At 43.3% G+C, this 20851-nt stretch overlaps 1 protein-coding gene across 3 annotated transcripts in view; it reads right to left on the reverse strand.

Annotated features, from left to right (window-relative positions):
* Positions 1–20851, reverse strand: part of Nell1 (neural EGFL like 1) — an 846684-nt gene that overhangs the window by 715124 nt on the left and 110709 nt on the right. Inside the window, exon 1 of one of the 3 annotated variants that reach the window (XM_040733294.1) lies at positions 12462–12667. The exons of the other annotated variants lie outside the window; for them this stretch is intronic. The gene's annotated coding sequence lies outside the window, so the exon portion shown is untranslated. Of the gene's footprint in view, positions 1–12461; positions 12668–20851 lie in introns of those variants that run through there. 3 annotated transcript variants of the gene reach the window in all.

Raw genomic sequence — 20851 nt, forward strand, 5'->3', positions numbered from 1 at the left:
GTTTTGAGATTTTCTTTTAATCTGTCATTTGTGATGGTTGCTCTCCATAGTCATCCTGACTATAGTAAGAACAGAAAATGCACTTCTGGGAGTGTCTGTGAGGGTGTACCCAGAGAGGTATAACGAAGGGGGTGGGGTAACCCACTCTGAATGTAGGTGATGTCACCTGATGAGCCGGGGTCCTGCATAGACATGAAAGACAGGAAGAGTCCAGCTGAGTGCCATCACTCACATCTCTGCTTCTGATTCCATGTGACCAACGACCTCAGTGCCCAGAGACACTGTTGCTGCCACACCTCCCCGTCATGTAAGCCTTCCTTCTTTCCTTCCTTCCTGAAGGTGTCTCTGACAGGCATTTGTCACAGCAGCAACAACAAACGAAACTAAAGCAGATTTAGTGGTGCACACCTTCCCGTCATGTGAGCCTTCCTTCTTTCCTTCCTTCCTGAAGGTGTCTCTGACAGGCATTTGTCACAGCAGCAACAACAAACGAAACTAAAGCAGATTTAGTGGTGCATACCTTCAACTCCGGCTTTTGGGAGGTAGGGGCAAGAGGATCTCTGTGAGTTCGAGGCCAGCCTGGCCTACATGCACTGTGAGAGTCTCTCTCAAATAAAAAAAAAGCAACTAGTTCATATGAGAGACTACACAGGAAGTTAGTTTCAAAAGGCTAAAGAGACCAGTGCTGAGGGAGTGTGGGAAAGGGGGAGAAAACAGGAGAGACTCGTTCTGAATGAACTGGATCCATTTTCTTCATGAGGGAGAGGTGTCTAAGAAAGGCTTCTTCTCTGGAGATCTCCTCCATATGAGATACGTACATTGCCTAGCTAGAAATCTACCTAACAGAGCTTTGGCAGCGTGCTCTGTGCCTGCCCACGTTCTAACAGTATGGCTAGACAAGGACTTCATCGTGGGATCAGAAGATCAAGGATAGAGGACCTTACAAACAAGGGTGCACCCCAGCCATGTTTACCTTTGCAAGATCCTCAGGGCAAGCAGGATACCGAGGGCCTGCAGCCACCAATCTGCTTTGTATTTGGGAAAACAGGCCACCTCGTATGTACAAGAGCACCTGAGTGTACCTCTCCTAAATCCTAAAAAAGAGCCCAAAGGGGATAAAAAGAAAATTGTTTCTCAGAACTGTCCCCATAATTCTGTCATAAACCCTCAATAAAGACTAAATCTAGTCAATACCGTGTGCCTAGTCCATGCTAATTGCAGGATGGTCGATGGAGGACTCGGTGGCAGAGTTAGACAAAGTGAGTCTAAAGATGAATGTTAGGATGGGAAATACCATTCCTCACAGAACCTAGTGCTGAGCTGAGGCATAGACGCGTTTATGAGGTATAAACATGCTTAGACATTTTCAGAGTAAAGAGAAACACAAGAGTGTGAGTCTGAAGAGAAAAGCAGGAAACTGTGGAGGAGTCAATTCATAGAGCTGAAACTGTTCTGACAGGAAAGGCAGGAGCTACATTCCCCTTTTGTTTGCAGGACAGGTGACAGGGATGTTAATACCCCACCCCCTTAGCATGTCCATCTATGAAGAGATCTTGACATCCCTCTCTGAGAGAGAAAAGATGTCCCACAGGATCTGGTTGACCTTGTAATGTTTGGTGACCTCTAAGGCTGGGTCACAAAAGCATGAGTCTAGTTTCAATTCTGTATGCTGGAAGCCCCCAGTCACCTTCTAAGAAGTCTGCGGATCCGGAGGGCACCATGCTGGGAGGAAGCCCAAGCCACATCTAAGAGACAGCAGGCAGATGCTCTCATTGACACAAAACTGGGACATCTGCCAATAGCTGGTATAAACCAGCATGGAAACTCCTCCGGATGGCTTCCCCCGCTGCCTGATCTCCCCAGTTGAAGCCACAAATATCATGAAGCACAAATAAGCATTCTCCTCTGGGCTATGCTCAAATTCTTGACCCAAAGAACCTGTAAGCACTAAAAGTTTGGGGACCATTTTTCAGACATTAACAGAAACTGGAACACTATGACTGCAAGTATACATATTTTTGACCTTTAAAAATTGAAACTATAATTTAAGTATGTCTTTTCTAAATGCCTGGGGTCTCTGGCCAGATAATCAAGTCTCAAAGTGACAATTCTGTGCTTATAAGTAGGCCTGCAGATTTATAGCTGTGCACTTTCTTCTAACTTATAAAAGTAAAATGGCTAGTCTGCTTTCAGTGCCCAGATAAACCATGGATCTTTTGCAGGTTAGATATTAAATCCATCAATTGTAACATTTCTGGTGGGGTCCTTATGCTCTTCTCAGTAACAGAGCATGTCAACAGCAAGCTGTGACCACCGTAGCAAAAGAAAACTCCTGCCATATTCAACACTGTAGAGAGAAATGGAGAATAGACAAACACTGCTTTTCACACATAACAGAATGAGAGAGTAGAATGGTGTTTGTGGAGGCTGGGGGTTGAGTGAAATGAGGAGATATCAAAGGGTTCTAAATCTCAGACTGGAGGAACAAGATTATTCTTTAGTTTTCTTACACCTCAAGATGATCTGTTAATGATAAAAGAGTATGCATATCAAAAAATGTAAAGAAAATGTCAACTGTCCTTGCCCAAAACACATGAGATTTTTTTGAGGCAATGAATACAGTACCAGTTCGTCAGTGTGCTCATCTAATCATTCTGCACTATATTCATAAAACATAACATCATTCTGTACCCCATAACTGTAAACAATGACAGGTTGTCAAATAAAATGGAAAATAAATTATTGAAAAGTTTCTAAAATGGCATTCAGCTCTAAAATTTAACTTAGTATGGATACACCTTGGTGCTGTTTTTGAATACATGCTTGACAGCCGATATGAAATATGTTCATGAGGGATTCTTGGCTACCATCCTTCTTAACTATCACTCTTCCAAGTTTCCACATCTTGGGTTCAACCTTCACATTTGCTAGAGTGAGGGACCACACTGGTGGTCTCTTCAAAACCAAGGTGTGTTCCCAAGGTCCCAAGCGCCTTCCTAGTCTGCAAGGTATTTGTCTGAGTTAAAGGAAAGGCTGCAGGTACACAGATGAATTTCCAGTGCTTACACAACTCTGAGTACAGCAATGTGCGGAGAATCAGACCCAACACCAAAATAGACAAGTCAGGCACAGGGCAGCAAGCCCCTCCCTCACAGGGACCACATGCTTCCCTCTGCCTGTCTTCATTTAGCAGAAGAGTAAGCATCCACTTCACAGTTTGCTTAGGACAAAATGGCATCCGTCTGTAAGGCACCTTACAAGGTGTCTGACGCTGCTCACAATGTCTTATCTCTTTCTACCTCCATAGACACAGGCAACTTTGAGAGGCAGAATCGGGAATAGCCGCGACCTTCCCCCGCCTTTTCACACGAGGGACCCTTGTCTGCCTTTCCCTTCTTGTTTAGCTGTGACCTGGTGATTTTATTTGTTTTCTAAAGTCACATATTAGTTTTGTACTCAATGCTCTTAGCAAACAGCTAGCGGGAAATTAACAGTGACAATGACATAGCATCTGTTACTGAAAACAAAACATTGCTACATGAAATGTAAAGCGAGCTCTTTACATAGATTCCAAGTGGCTCTATCAGAGACTTCAGAATCCATGGGGAATTAACCAGGCTGTTCTCGCTAAAACGAAGGCTGACTTGTGTTGTTGCTCCCCCAAAATAGAGACCCAGAAAAGACTGACCATTAGGAAGACAACACAGAACAAACTCTTACCTGAAGAAATTTTAAATGGAAACAATCAATGAGATCATCTACAGTTGTAATGTGAGGAGACATGATTTCCTTTTTTTGTTTGTTTGTTTTTTTGTTTTTTTTTGTTTTTTTAATTAATTAATTAATTTGCTATATTATTTTTTATTTTATTTAAATTAGAAGCAGTCTTATTTTACATTTCAATCCCATCCTTTTTAATGTTGAAAATTTTCGAAGAAAACCAAATTTGAAATGTTTATTAAGTGGGCAAATCCAAAGCACAGAGCCTAGAATCTCAGTATTGCATTTGCATGAAGCTAAGGTATAGCTGTAAATCTCCTGAACTCACAATCAGAGCGGTTATAATTTAAGACGTGAGTATAACACAAATTACAGTTGTTGTTGGCACAGCTGAAACTGTAATAAGACCTAGGCATACATACATTTTCTCTACATCATCTACTGAGAACTTGGTGAAAGGAAAGCCAGTGAGATGGTTGACAGGGCAAAGTGCCTGATGAGCAGCCCTGATGATCTGAACTCAATCTCAGGATCTGTGGTGGAGGTGAGAACCAATGTACAATGCACCCCTGCAAGTTATCCTCTGATCTTTACACATGCACTGTGGCACACATGTGCCCACACACGCACACGCGCACACACCATACATACAAACATCATACGCACACATAATACATACACACATATACATCATACACACACATCATACATACATACAAACATATCATACACACACATAATACATACACACATATACATCATACACACACATGCAAACACACATACATCTCATATACACACATACATGATAATGGTAATAAGATTTTTTGCTGAGAACATACTTTCTTTTTAAATTAATTTTATTTATTTAAATTAAAAGCAAACTTGTTTTACAAACCAATCCCAGTTCCCTCTGCTTCCCATCCTCCTATTCCCTCCACCAGCCCTCCATCCCACGCCCATCCACTCCTCAGGGGGAGTGAGGCCTCCCATGGGAGATCATCAAAGTCTGTCACATCATTTGGGACAGAACCTAGGCCCTCCCCCGTGTATCTAGGCTGAGAGCTCCAAATGGAATGGGCTCCCAAAGTCCATTCATGCACTAGGGATAAAAACTGGTTCCACTGCCAAAGGCCCCATAGACTACCCAGGCCCCCCAGCTAACGCTCACGTTCAGGGGACCTGGGTCAGTCTTATGTTGGTTCCCCAGCTGGGTAATAAGATTTTAAACAGAAGGAATATTATTGTTCTCAAACAATACTCTCTGATTGTTTAGTTTATTTGAATCTTTATTTTCATGTTTTTTTAAAAATGAAATTCACAGGCAAATAGATATAACTAGAAAAAAATCATCCTGAGTAAGGTAACTGTGACCCAGAAAAACACATATTGTATATATCACTTATATGTGGATGTGAGCTGTTTAAGTCATTGATAAGCAATCTACAGTCCATAGAACTATAAATGTTAGGTAGAAAGTAAGTGGGAGGGAGGGATCTCCCTAGGAAGGGGAAATAGGATAGATAGTTAAGGGTTGACTAGACTGGCTGGAATGGAAGGATAAAGCAGGATGAGAGAGAGGGAAGAGAGGATGAGGGAGGGAATACAGGGACCAGCAGCTAAACTGAAGGTCCATTAAAGGGTTTGTATGGAAACCTAATATAGTAGAAGCTTCCTACAATATGTACATATGTTATAGATATCTAATGAAGTCACCAACTCACGGAGGAGACAAAGGCCCAACTGAACATCTCTCGTCACCAAATGAAGCTTCCAGTTTCATCGAATCAAGTTCTTGCTCAAGGGAGCCTGAGGTAATGGCGTTTTAGCGCATCATAGAAAAATAACTAAGACAGAAGTCAGTGCTAGGGAATGAGCTATTGCTGTGACATACCTGACCGTGTTTTGGTTTTTTTGTTTTGTTTTGTTTTTTGGTATTTTGGGTTTTTTTTTTGAGGAATGCAGAAGATCTGGCAACTTTGGACTAGGAAAACAGCTGTACACTAAGTGGGACTGCACCTCACTTCTGGTACCAACTTTAAGCTTGGTTACTTTTTCTCTAATCAGATTTGATTTTTCACTCCCTTGTCAGTGTCTTTAGCGGAGCAGAGGTTTTTAATTTTAACAAAATCTAACATTTTTTCCATTGCTCATGTTCTCAATATCCCATCTAAAATCATACCACTAAAACCAAGACCACATAGATTCCCTGTCTTTTAATTTTACCTTTCACCCTACAGTGTATGGTCCCTTTGAGTTAATTTTCATATAAAGTGTGAAGTCCGTGTCAAGGTCCAGTTTTTGCATACAAATGGCCACTTTTCCTGCATCATTTGCTAAAGAGACTATTCTTTCTTTCCAAGGTTCTCAATCTGAAAAGGCAAACATGAATACGTTATCCAGCCCACCTCTTTAACACGAACGGCAGCACATTACACCCACTCTTCCATTCTCTTTGCACTTAATATAACGAGATAGTCCTCACATATAGGACTGGTTCTTCATTCCTCTTATTTCAGTGTAGCACATATTCCCCTACCCAAAGTTAAAATCACCTAGTTTTTTATAGCACAAACCCAGATTACAACTCGAGAAAGACCCACAGCTAAGAAGAGCTCACATAGTCTGAAAGCAAAATAGAACATCATTTGTGAAGCATGATAGAAAACCATGTAGGAAGAACAGCACAAGGTGCTAAGATATGCAGCAGGTTAACACTGAGGCATGCTCCTTCAAGGGACGTAATGCCGCATGATAAGCCGAAATAAAAAACTTACAGAAAACCAGACGACACAGCATGACCCATAATGAGAGAGAGAGGAAATCCGCTCTTAAGTGCAGAAGCGGAAAAGCTTTGGGGGTGGAAACAAATGGACAGAGGGAGATGAGGAAGATGCTTTGGGGCAGAAGAGAGAGGAAAAGCAGAGGGATAAATGTGTCCAGAATGCAGGGACCAGAGAGAAAGAACAGCTATGGACAGCATCAAAGATGTCAGCAAACAAGTTGTGAAAAGCCACACTTGCAAACAGGACGACGTCCACAGAGCCATCCTCTGGCCTGTGACTGCTCCTGCCTGGCAGTGCCCAACTGTTTTCTGCACCCCCACAATGTCAGCAAACTTTCTGGCATAACCTCCTAGCTCCAGCCCCTCCTCCTCTGGGAGTTTCCATTTCAAATCAAGGGCTCTGTCTGGACTCTAACCTGTCGGGTAGTCTTTGTTGCTATTGTTTGTTTGTTTTTACATAAGATTAGTGAATAACGAATTTGTATTTCCAATCCAGGTCTGTTTTCTGAGTTATATACTTGGGTAGCCAACTGTCTATGCAGTAACTCAACTGGTGTCCCTCCAACTAAGTAAATACATAGTCCTATTGTCCTTCTTAGACCTGGCATCTAGGTGGGAGAGTCGCTCCAAGATCAAAGGCTGAAAGCCCGAGTGCCATCTCTGATGCCCTCCATTCCCTGTGCCCAGTATTGAACTACTTCCTAGTCCATTGCCTCTGTTCTAGGCATCTCCCCATGTCCATCACTCATCTCCTCTGTTTCTGCTAGCCTTTGTTAGGTCACCATTATCTCTTTCTGGCAAAACTACACCATCTTCTAAGGTCTTGATAAATCCATATGGGCCCTTTCCAACACACTCTAAAACCACAGCCATCTTTTGAGAGTAAAAATCTGATCAAGAGGAGAGGCGGGCAGATCGCTATGAGCTCAAGGCCAGCTTAATCTGTATATCGAGTTCCTGACTAGCCAGGCTTGCCTCAAAACAACAAAATCAAACTAAAGCACCAAACATTCCCATTCCCAAATTCAAAAGCCCATCACTGACTTCCCATTAGCTTAAGTCTAGAAGTGCTGAACAAGGACTCACGTGTCCTGGCATTTATATGTCTTCTCCACTTCATCTGTTCCAACTTGTTTCCTGCATGTGTCCTTCTGTCAAGTCTCCAAATGTTGCCAGGTTCCCATACACCACAGTACACTTGCCTCACTCTCCAGAAGGCCTTATCCTCTTGTTTTTTTCTTTAATCATTTTTAATTAGACAGCATATAGAGTCCTTTGGGTATAGTCCAGGAGTGGTACAGCTGTTACCCACTTCCTTCACCCTTTAATCCCTCCTCACCTTGTCTGTCACTACCTGGAAAAGACATTGATGGCACTCACTCCTCCCACCTAGGTCTTTTTATGGAAGTATGACTAAAATCAGCACTTAAATAATGATAGTAATCGATGATATTTGCTGAGCTCTTACAGGATGTCAATTATGGTAAGCACTTGACTACGTGACATATCTCACTATAGTTTCATGGAAACTCATCTTCCTTACAAGCAGTCACGGAATATTAGAACCTGCTTAACAAGATGGCCACTCTCAGCTTCCAATAATGTGAAATATTCAACACCCTCAGACAAAGGCTCTGATTAATCTGTCAATTTGCTTCCAGTTCCTCCCCTGCTCCTGCCCCCCCCCCATTATCTTTGTTTCCACTTGCAAAATTTCAATATGGACTATGAGTTCCATGAAGGCATGAACATTGCCTGTTGTCACTCATCATCCTGTCTGTGGGGCCTAGCATACTGGAAAGACTTATTGTAGACTTCAGGAATGGACAGATGAATGGATGAACTAATGGATGGAGGGATGGATGACTAGAGTCGCAGTTACAGTAATGAACTTCATGTGCACATGGAGAACTGGCTGTGCTACACGAATGAGTTGTAGCCCTAAGCCAACAATCACAGTGATGGCAAATAAAAGTTCATCAAACAGGTAATTCCTTAAAAGCTCCATCAATACAATCATAAATGCACAATAATCGATAGTTGTTGTTACACCTTACCATGTACCAGCTTGATAGACTCTTTACATGCATCAGTGAGTTCTTGTGTCAGCTCTGTGAGGACACAGATCATTATCCCAGCTTAACTAGAATCCACTCCAAGAGGAAGTCTGTGTCTTGACCAGAGGCACAAGGTTGAGACATTAGAACATGTGCTGGACACTCTTGAATGAGAGAAGCATCATCAGAGTCAACACGGACCCTATAAACTGAACACCCAGCCTCCCAAGAGAGTCATCAAGAAGGCTGACCTCCTGGCAAGAGAATTACCCAGAAAGTGCTAGAAGTCAGAGCCGGGACCCACTGTCTCTGTCCAGGGTACTGAATGTTTCACACCACTGAGAGCAGCCACCTTGATTAACAGGGGTTAGTGGTCCCATCGCTGCTTCTTAGGAAGATAAGCTTCCATGAAAACAGAGAGAGATGTTACATTGTCAAATCTTTGTGATGACTGATAAGCTGTAGGAACTCAATAAATGTCAGCGATTATTATCATTACTTAAATGTTGATTTTATTGAACTGTTTTCTTGATGAGAAACTTTTTGTCTTCAATAATAATGATTCCCAGCTTCAATGTCAGTACTCTGATGTATGGCAGCTATCTGTGAGATGTTCCACATGTAATTGATTACTGTTAGTAAAAGCCAGAGGTTTGCTAATGTGTTCATTCAATCCAAAAATATTTACCACATCTCCAATCTGCTATGCTACAGCCTACTCTAGTCTCTGAAGGTGCCATGGTGAGACAAAGAAGACACGGCCCACATGTTCACTGATTCATCATTCAGGGGGAGGACAGATGTTAATGAAATAACCACATCATGAATCGGGTAAGTACCGTCAAGAAAAGGCTTGGTGACAAAGCTGAGATCAGCTTAAATCGCACTGGGATGAGGGTGTCCAGGGTGACGGCAAGCACTGGCCAAGCATGAGAATCATGAGGAATGCCTCCAGAATGTGCAAGCCACTAGGAACTGCTCTAAGGCAGGAGCATGGCAAGTGGGGACCAGCTAAGCAAAGGTGTTTGTCAATATTATCGTCACCAAACCAGTAAGGATCTATGTGACAAACCTCTCTGGAGCCAGTAGGAAGAGTGGGACAGATGTACACCCAGCCTCTTGTCCTGAGAAAGCTCTACAGCCAGGCAGTCTCAGAGAGGTCACTGCCACCTGTCCTAAGAGACACCGCTTGGATCAGGTGACACCACGCGAACTCAGATTGCCTAGTGTTAATATACACATGAAATTTTACCTAAAATACTTTCCTCTAAAACCAAGTTTGACTTCACCTATTTAACTTCCCGTTGCACGTGAATTGAACGAAATTGCTATTAGGTAAGCTGGGCATTAGGTAACTTGATTTTAGAATCACTCATCTGGGGTAATGGTACACCTATACCCTGCATCTCCAGAAGATTGGAAGGTGCATGCAATTTAAATGCAGTTACAAAGTTACAGGGGCTCCTCTCAGAGTCAACAAAACTTGAGGAAGCTGCCATGACCTAAGCACTCACAACTTACAAAAGCATCAGTATGCTTTGAAGTTGACCCATTCATCCTGTGCTGTGAAAACTGCTATGATGTTCTCAACCACTGTCACACCTCCAAGGGCTGGAGTGGCTTCCTGCCAACAACACAATGGGGCCACCTTTGCCTGGACTCAAACAGCTGAAGCTGTCCAGGCATCTAAGAGGCAGTGAGCCTTTGAGAACAGAGTACTGTTTCTAAAGTGTCTCTGTACTTCAGGGTATACACAAGTCATCTTAAGAAAAGCAAGCTCAAAGAAGGAGTAAGTTTCAATAATCTATAGCATAATAAAGTTACTATGGTAGACATCAGTTAACAGGCCATTTAAAATATTTTACATGTCCTAAATACAAGGAAGTAATAAAAAATATAAGGAAATAAACATGCCGTAGGTCCTGACCTTTGCATATCATATATGCATTAAAGTATTACACTGGAGACTGAAGAGATGTCTCAGTTGGTTAAGTGCCTAGCACATACCCATGAGGATCTGAAGCCCTTGGGTAAGGGAAAAAGTCAGGCAAGAACAGTGACATTACCTGCAACCCAGTGCTGGGGAGCAAAGCCAGGCTTTGGAATTTATTGGCTTTCCAGTCTAACCAATCAGTAAGCTCTAGGTTCAATGAGAGATGCCATCTCAAAAACTAAGATAAAGAGGGATAGAGGAGGGCACCCAGATTCAACCTCCATCACACACACACATACACACACACACACATACACACACACCACACCATACACATACCACACATACACCACCACCACACCACACACACCATACACACCACACACACACCATACACACACACCACACATGTACATACAAACTCATACACACATATACATCACACATACCAAACACACACACATCACACATTCATGCACAATATGCATCACACACAACATAAGAAACACACACACCACACACATACACACATGCACACTCATACACATCATGCACACATACCACATACACAAACACACCACATACACACACTCATACACACATACACATCACACACACCAGAACAAACACACAAACCCATCACACCTCACATACATACTCATACACACAAATATACCACACACACACTCATACACATTACACACACTTATACACACACATTACATATATACACACCACACACACATACACAGAAGCACACCAAAAATATTCAAAAAGCAAACTTCACACTGTACCCCACACATATGTGTAGCAACTGTTGTACATCCATTATAATGCATACTGAACATTCAGAATCATTAGTTCTGGGCTGGGTATCGCTAGTGAAGTCCAGCTAGTGGAGATACTGCTCATGTACAGTCATCCAATCTGTAGCTTGTTCTCATGCACAGGCAGACTGGAGTATCTACAGTACTACGTTTCTAAGGTACTCTCTGGTCTTCAATATAAGAACAGCAAAATAATCTCAGAATTTACAGAGCTTGAAATTATGACTAACATCTTCTCTGCTCGGGAAGAATTCGCTAGGCAGTGGCTTCCAAGCACTGAGGTTTCAAAAGTCAAGCCTCCCAAAGAGATGATGAGGTATGTTTCCATCCCAGAAAGTTCACGGTCATATAAAATGTCTTTGGCTACATTGGAAACTTAAGTTGGTAACCTCAGTGCAAAAAAAAATTAAAAGCCTAAGTGTTCCAAAATCCAAATTTTCTTAAGCACTAGAATGATGCTAGAAACTAAAAATTCCATGTCTGGTCTCTAGATTATACATAGATATGAAACACCATGTATGTATGTATGATAGGAAAGCAGTGTCTAGGAGCAAAGGAGGGTTAACAGGAGGAGGAGGCAGAGGCTGACAGGTAACAATTGCATGCAAGTGCACTAAAAGTATTACATGAAATTATCTCCAGACTATAGGTATAAAGTATGCGTGAAATATAAATAAAAAAAGAGCCCAAATCCAAAACACTTCTGGTCCCGAGCATCTTTGATGAGGTCTACTCAATCTATACTCTCAGGATAACTGCAGTGATCAGATGAGTATTTCGTGTTATGAATGTCTATCCACATAACCTTACAGCAGAGAAAGACATCCTGCTGCGCTCCTTAACCCCCAGATGTTAAATGATGTGGGGGGGGGGAGAGGAGGATGAGAGAGGTGAGGAAGAGGAGGGGGTAGGAGTACAGTGAGGTAGAGGAGGAGGAGATGACGGGGTGAGTAAGAGGCACCAGTGGGGTAGAGACAGCCCAGGTGATGCCGAGCTGTCCCTCCGCATCTGAACCTCTTCTGCCACAGAAGCGCTCTTTCATCAGTGAGCAGTGGCCCAGAGGGACCTTTAGAATGCACCGATCCCTCGAATTCCAAAGGAGAGGCAGAAACTCCTCAGTAAAGGGAGGTGGTACCTACCTTGCCCAAGTGAGGGATGTGTGATCACTGTTAGGCTCTCTACGCAGACACCAGGAGTCCTTAGACACAATGCAAGAAGAAAGGCAACTTCACTTCTACAACTTTCTTGCTGAAAGAGAATGGCTTAATCACAAGAAAATGTCAAAAACTCCAAATGAGCTTTTCCTACCAAGTGACTGGCCATATGCTTTAGAAGTGTCAAGTCTTGAAAGACAGGCATGTCTGAGATTGTCACATCCTGAACATTGAGAACTGGTGACTAAATGTAACGTGGGATCCTGGGGGCGGGGGAATTCTGGGATGGTGGAGGAAAGATATCAGTGGAAAGGGGGAAATTAAAATAAGCTACCACGCAGTGTGGTGAACAGTCATGCTATCCAGCTAGCTTCCTGGTTTTTTACAATTCCATGGTTACATAAGACGCTATTATTGGAGTTATGCTCAGTGTGGGAGACACATGGATGATCTGTGCATTTCTGAAACTTCCCTCTAAATCTAAAATAATACCAAGGAAAAGGCTAAAAAAGCAAACCACTGCTTCCTCCCCGAGACAGAGCCCAGGAAGCTTGGCCCCATAGGAGATGTTGCTGCAAAAGCAAAGGCAGTCTGGATTTCCTCACACTTAAGAGAGGACAGCTCACCTGGGTTCCAACTGTGATATCCCCCTGCCACGTGCTTATGGGAAAGTGAATCTCAACAAGGACAGAGGGGTCCGGGGAGACAACTCAGTGGTAAGAGCACGTGCGACACAAGCCTGAGACCCTGAATGTGAACCCCCAACGCCGATGTAAAAAGCCTACTGTGGTCACCTGTGACTGTAGTACCTGCACTGTGGGGGGGGGGGCTTCTGGAGAATGATGGCCATAGTCCTAGACCCAGGTCCAGTGAGAGACCCTGCCTCAAAGAATGAGGTGGAGAGTGATGAAGCAAGACACTTCCTCTGGCTTCCTCACGTGTGCACGCTGGTGCACATACAGCATACACACATGTACCCACAGTCACACACACACACCACATACACACAGACACAAACCAGGAAAAGAACAGTTAAGACGTAATATGCTAACGCATAAGACACTGGAAAGAAGAGGATTATTTATAGCAAGAGGAAGAAATTAAAGGTTCCTCCATCTACATAAAATTGGTGGGTGTCTGAGCAAGAGTTAGAAGTCATGTGAGGACAGAATTCACTACGTCATCGGTTACTAGGGAAGACGAACCAAAGTCAATTATACAGCCCTTCTCCATGCAGCTCATGACAGATGTACAAAGCCCCCAGATCCATCCTCAAAAAGTGGCCAGGAAGGTGACTCTTTATATCAGTCAGCCACTGGGGTAGCGACAAAACTCAGGGCTGTGTGACTATTAACTCTCTCTCTTTTTTTTTTTTTGTTTTTGTTTTTCTTTTTTTGAGACAGGGTTTCTCAGTATTGTTTTGGAGCCTGTCCTGGAACTAGCTCTTGTAGACCAGGCTGGCCTTGAACTCACAGAGATCCACCTGCCTCTACCTCCCGAGTGCTGGGATTAAAGGCGTACGCCACCAACACCCGGCTTAACTCTTTCTTTAGCCTCTGGTGTTTGCAAGTGAAATTTAAAGATCAGAAGTCAAATTATGACTGATTTCAATCGATGTTCCAAAAATAGAAATAGAAGCTAAATAAAATTCTCAAAAAAAGAAAAGTAAACAATGCTTACTGGAGTAAAATCAGAAAACACAGTGTCTCCTAATATTTCCATTAGTCATAGTAACTAGCAATTGTTGAGTATGTCGTATATTGTCCCAAGATCTTGATTATGACGACTAAGGCATAAAGGATATCTATTTCATGGATACAGAAACCAAAGTTCAAAGACGTACAGTAACTAAACTTTGTGTAACACCTCTAGTGGGTGGCAGAGCCGGGGATGGAACCTCGCTGACCTAACACAGCACACGCCGTTCTGTTCCACAGCAGTGTGTCTAAAAAATGGTGTGGACCGTGGAGTTGCTGGCAGAAGGAGAGGCTGAGGTTGCTGACGGCAAGCAGCACAGACAAAAGCACTATAAGCCTACCTTGGGGACGTAGGTGCCTTTACTGCACAATGCCCACTACTGCAGATGAAGGGAACTGGTCCAGAGCTCCTCAGAGCCTCAGTGCTCTGCCTGGCAAGGGATCATTGTTTTCAAACGTAAGAAATGCTTGATGCTTGGGAAGGCCACTTGCTGGTTTATCCCCAGTTATGCTCACTTGTTTTCTCAACATCAAGCAAGACTCATTTCCAAGCCTCCTCATATAAGTTATTTATATAAGGACTTGAATAAAAAGGAACAAAGACCTGGGCACTGTCACCCATTGCTCTCTTCTTCCTGACTGGGTGTGCAATGTGACCAGCATGGCCTTCTGTCCCTACTGCCATGGCTTCCCCGACAGATGCCACGTCTTCTTTGTCATGATAAATGAGCCCCTTCAACCTTAAACCAGAATAAACCCTTCCTCCCTTAAATTTCTAATGTTCAGGTATTTTATCACAGCAATGAAAAAAGTCACTGACATATCCACTCCGGTATGGCTAGGCAACTAGAATGACATCATGTCATAGCTACTGTGAGTGGTGCCAGACCAAGCCAGTGCAAGCCAGTCTGTACTATGCTTACTTCACTTCTTTTGGATACTTATCCAGAGATTAGATAGCTGCAGAGAAGGGAACAGTCTTACTATCTTGTCCAAGATTTCTGTATTGGCGTGACATGCTTAAATATTATTTGACCATAAAAGACAAGTAAAATCCTATTACTTACAACAAAACCAATTTAACTGGAGAAATTATTTTAAATTAAATAAGCCAGATAGAAAGAGAGAGGGCTGGAGAGGATGGCCCAGTGACTTAGAGAACTGGCTGCCCTGCCAGAGGATCCAGGTTCAATTCCCAGCACCCAGGTGACAGCTCAAAATTGTAACTCCAGTTCCAGGAGATCCAACACCCTGAGAAAAGAAAAGGGAAAAGAGAGAGAAACATTATATGTTTTCTCTTTCTCTCTTCTCCTCTCTCTCTCTCTCTGTCTCCCTTCCCTCCCTCTCTAATGTGGAAGATTTTTAAGTCCATTTTTATGGTTGGGTAATATTTGATCACTTCAGTTCAACATAGCAAACTTGGGTAAGACAGCAAGACCCTAGCTTCCTCCCACACACACCAAAAGAAAGCCTAACAACTACCCTACCTCTAAGAATGCATTTAAAGGAAATAAAGTCAGCAAACTAGAGATCTGCAAGGTCATGCTTACTGTGTTCTGAGACACAGAATGGCAAATAGTAGAAATTAGGAAGAGTTTGGACAAAAGAGAGTTGTACATATATGAAAACAGCACAACAACACAATCACTAATATATGTAACTATAACATGTTAACTATTAAAAAGCATCAACATCCAAAAGTGCAGTCTCCGTCTCTACTGATCTCCACTGTCTCTCTCCTCTATGCAAAGGTCAAGATGACAGGCTTAAGAAAGTTAAGTCGTATCTACCAAACACACAAATAGAGCTCTTTCCCATCAAAGCTCTTTCTTTCTAGGAAGTATTTCATGGTTAGAATTTAAAGGAAAACTAACTTCCGAGTCTGGCTTCAGATAATTTTTCTGGATGGGTCTGCATTTTCCAAAGAGTTTTTCATCCGGAATTCTGCAATGAAAATTTAGTCCTCTTGAGAATTCGCATTCACCTGCAGAGAGGAGCCCAGGACCCTCTCAGGAAACACCTGAAAGACCGTGGAAGCAGGAAAGGTTGGCTGCCTCCAGGTGTACCTACTTTCCTTCCCCTGGTTTTGACGTCACAGGAAAGTGCATGGCCGAGCAGAATGAAGACTGCGTTGCTTCCATGGCTTCTCAACCATGTGTGGTCACGTGACAGCATTCCAGCCAGGAGGACAGAAAGGAAAGTTATGTGTGAGAGGGGCCATCTCCACTCAGTGGCTCTCCATCAGGAAGGCTTAAGAGATGGATTAGAGTGAGCCAGGAGGATTCAGGGGACAGAGTGTAGCAAGCCAGAAACTACAGGCCTTGCTGCTGATGACTGCCACAGCTGTAGGCTCCATGTTTGGTTGGACATGATATATATGACCCAGGTTCCCCTTGGGTCCTGACTATGCCATTGTAGCCAGCCATTCTCAAAGCTTGCCTCTTTAACACCTGCAGATCCCCTGAAGTTTCTCTGCCCATTATGTCGCTTTAATAACCCAACCCACTGCTGCTCCTGGTGCTCCGGGCTGTCCTCCTCTGCCACCTCCTCTGTGGGTCCCATCATTCCCAGACTGACTGACTTCCCTCATTCCTACCTGGGGAAACCCATTGACCCATTTGGACCTGAGTGAGCACAGTGGCCTGATTAAGCAGTTTAATATCCTTGGGAGACAGAAAATAACCTGCCCTGTTACTGCTGACTGACTACCTAATGGAAGCTAGTAAGCAGTCTTCCGTTCCTTGCTTTGGGGTGAGTAAGAGTTCTCCAGGTCTTTTTTGCATTTGCTAAACAACTGTTCCCCAATAACACACAAGAGAACAGCCTGGATACTCAAACTGAGTGATGCATGAATCACTGCAAAACCCAGACTGAGGTCGTTGGTGTGTAAGTTATTACTGCCCTTTAAAAAAAAAACTTTAATTACAGTGTTTGAACATTATATCACTTAAAAGATCTAGTTTCTAAGGCTCAATTAAAATGCCAAGGTGTCAGAGTAAAGAAAAAGCCCCTAGTGGAGGTCCAACTCCAACCTGGGTTTTAAGTATATGGAAACGGTTGGACATCTTACAAAAATAACAAGTCCTTTTGGACATGGACATTATTACCCTACAATCAACTCAAGATGTTTTACTACCCCTCTGCTAGCATGTGAAACCCCCGCGTGCTGCAGAGGAGCTGGTTATGAGCTGATAATGGCACAGAGGAGTGGAGCCCCCCCGCCCCTTCCTTTCCCCAACACCATCACATCATACTCAAGCTCAACCAGGCACTTGACACATACTGCCACATTGTAATCCTGAGAACCAGAGATGCTGTAGTCTGTGCCTCCCAGATGATGCTGGGAGCGATATGTGTTTCACAAGAAGCAGCAAAATGAACACGAGAGAGAGGGGAATGAAGCAATGCATCACACTCTGCCTAGAAGCACCCTCTGCCTGCCCTCCTCCCCCTCCTGAAGCTCACACAGTATCCACCTGTTTTAAATTTATTTTTATTTACATATACCAGTGTTTTGCCTGCATGTATGTCTGTGCACCATGTGCATGTCTGTAGCTCACGGAGGCCAGAAGAGGGTTCAGATCCCCTGGTACTGGAGTTATAGACAGTTGTGAGTTGTCATGTAGGTGCTAAGACTCAAACCCAGGTCCTCCTGAAAAGCAGCCAGTACTACGAACCACTGAGCTATGCTGCCAGCACCCAGAACACTTCCTCATGCTTTGGGTTAAAGCTCAGATGCTACTCTGTCTGCAAATCCTCCCATGAGTTTCCCTACAACAGTTATTGCCTTCCTTCTTTTTCCAATAGAATCTTTCTCTAGTGCATTTATTTAACACATGTTAAAAAGACACCAAAAAGATGTCCAAAGTGCCTGTGATACAGCCGTGAACAAAACAAACGAAGTTTCTATGCCTGCATTTCCAATCTAACTGAAGGCGGGGGAAGCAGTTAAGTATCCCTTGTGTTAGATGATGGTAAGGCGGCATGAGAAAGCTTAAGAGGCTGAAGCATGCAGAGCAGAGAAGGAACTGGAGACCCAGGGCTGTCGGGTGGGATGGGAGGTGGGGTTCCCTAAGGAGCTATGAACACATGAGAAGAGATTTTCATGAAGGACATTGCTGGACTCCACAAGCAAAGCCAGTGAAGAAGAAGCCTTGCCACAGAGACAAGACACCGGTCATGCTTAAGAACCATTATTCTTTATTAATAAGCCTCTTATTCTCTAATTTTTGTATATAATATACAGGCACATACATTTGTAAATACCGCTTGCTGAGACCCTTTAGTGTTGCTCATTTGGGTCTGGCCACTTGGGGTTGGATGACCTATTGGGGGTGCTTGACCCTGGAGAAGTTTCTCACTCTGCAGCAGTTAATTGCCTGTAGCTCTTCCCCTGATAGGGAATGGTGGGGGGAGAGACTCAGGAGGTGTTAGAGGGAAAAGATGTAAATATAGTACTCTGTATATGAAATTTTCAAAATATCAAATTAAAAAAATATTAGCCTAGGGCTGGAGAGACAGCTCAGCCATTAAAAGCTAGACTCACAACCAAAAATGGTAGGCTACAGTTTTAAAAAATTGACCAAAAGTGCATTGTACTATAACCTATAATGTAGAATAACTTTATATTCTAGTAAAAATAGTGATGATGATGATGATGATGATGATTATGATGCTAAGAAGGGGAAGAGGAAAGGGGGAGGAGGAGGAGGAAAAAGAGGAAGAGGAAAGGGAAGAGAAGAAAGAACAAACTGGCAAGCTAGCCAGTGGGGCTGAGCTGACAGACAGCACAGTAAGTGCAAGCAGGGCCTAGCTCACCCAGAGGCTCAGAGCCAAGAACAAAGAGTAGACTTTCTACTGAGTTAGTGCAGAAGCCACCGGCCATAGCTCATCTCTCTATACAGCAACCACTGCTGTAACTGCTGATGTGTGTCTCCCTTAGTAAGGGCACATCTCAGTCTCCCCAGCTCCTAGCATGACACCAAGTTTACAAAAGGTGATTAATAACTTTATCAGAGAAGGGACGATGAGAACAAAACATAGAGAAAGCCCTAACTCAGCCACAGGCACACACAGCACACAGGACCACCCATGGCTCAGCAGTCCTTCTGGGGAAATGATCAGCCTCCAAAATTCGAACTCTCCCTGCGGTTACCCACATGAGAAAACATGTCTCCAAACACAGGAACAAGCAGTTAGTCTGATCATCCACAGAGCCATCACTGCAAAAGGTTGTTCAAAATCCCCGTGGCCAGAATTCCTGAACCATCAAAACCAGTCTAGGATCCAAGGTCCATTGCTGCCCTGGTGTGCACGGGGATTTTAGCTCATCCTCCAGAAATGCCTCCTACTAGTCTCTCTATACACCACCAGGAAGGAGCTCAAGCAGCCAGGCCAATTCCATTTGTCCCCTAGGAGCCATATAGTTAAACTGGTGTCCCTAAGACACTCTCAGAGATGAAAACTGAGATTACTATGGAACACTGCAGTTGCTGTACTTACCACATTTCAAATCCTTTGCAAGAGGAGAATAAGATTCCTAAAACTTCAGGGAGCTCTCTTCTGTTCTTCCCCCTACTCAATCTTCCTGATCCTTCAGGTTCTCCCCCCACTCCTCTTCTCCCCTCCTCTTTCTCCAACCCATCCATGCTCTCAATTAGTTCAGCAGACATTGACCCTTTACCCTGCTCTGGGGACCATATATATATACATATATGTATATATATATATGTGTGTGTGTATGTATATATATGTATGTATGTATATGTATATATATACATATACATATATATATATATATATATATATATATCTTGGAGTCTTCCTTGTTTCCTAGCTTCTCTTGTGGTATGGATTGTAGGCCAGTAATCCTTTGACCTATGTCTAATATCCATGTATGACAGAGTATATACCATGTTCATCTTTCTGTGCCTGGGTTACCTCACTCAGGATGGCTTCTTCTAGTTCCATTCATTTGCCTGGGAATTTCAAGATTTCACTGGTTTTGTTGTTGTTTTGTTTTGCCTTTTTGGGTTTTTTCCCCCGCTGAGTAGTACTCCATTGTGTAAATGTACCACATTTTCTTCATCCATTCTTCCGTGGAGGGGCATCTAAGTTGCTTCCAGATTCTGACTATTACAAATAATGCTGCTATGAACATAGTTGAACTGATGTCCTTGTGGTATGAATGTGCATCCTTTGGGTATATGCCTAAGAGTGGAATTGTTAGATCTTGAGGTGGGCTGATTTCCCATTTTCCTGAGAAACTCCCATAGGTTTAAAGAGAAATCTGGCATTAGGGAAGTGCCCAGAGATCCACAAGGAGAGGCTACCTTAAATGCCCTTCCCTTATATGCCATCCTAGAGCCTTCATCCAGTAGCTGATGGAAGCAGAAACAGAGACCCACAGCTAAGCACTGAGCTGCACTCCTGGAATCCAGTTATAAAGAGGGAGGGGGGATGAGCAAAGGGGTCAAGACCATACTGGGGAAACCAACAGAAATAGCTGACCTGAGCAACTGGAAGCTCAGAGACCCCAGTCGGACAGCTAGGGAACCAGCATAAGAACGAACCAAGCATCCTGAACATGGGTGTCAGTTAGGAGGCCTGGGAAGTCTATGGGACCTCTGACAGTGTAACCAGTATTTATCCCTAGTGCACTAATGGACTTTGGAAGCC

Source organism: Mesocricetus auratus, unplaced genomic scaffold, assembly GCF_017639785.1.
Source record: "Mesocricetus auratus isolate SY011 unplaced genomic scaffold, BCM_Maur_2.0 Super-Scaffold_100030, whole genome shotgun sequence".
Lineage (NCBI taxonomy): Eukaryota > Metazoa > Chordata > Mammalia > Rodentia > Cricetidae > Mesocricetus > Mesocricetus auratus.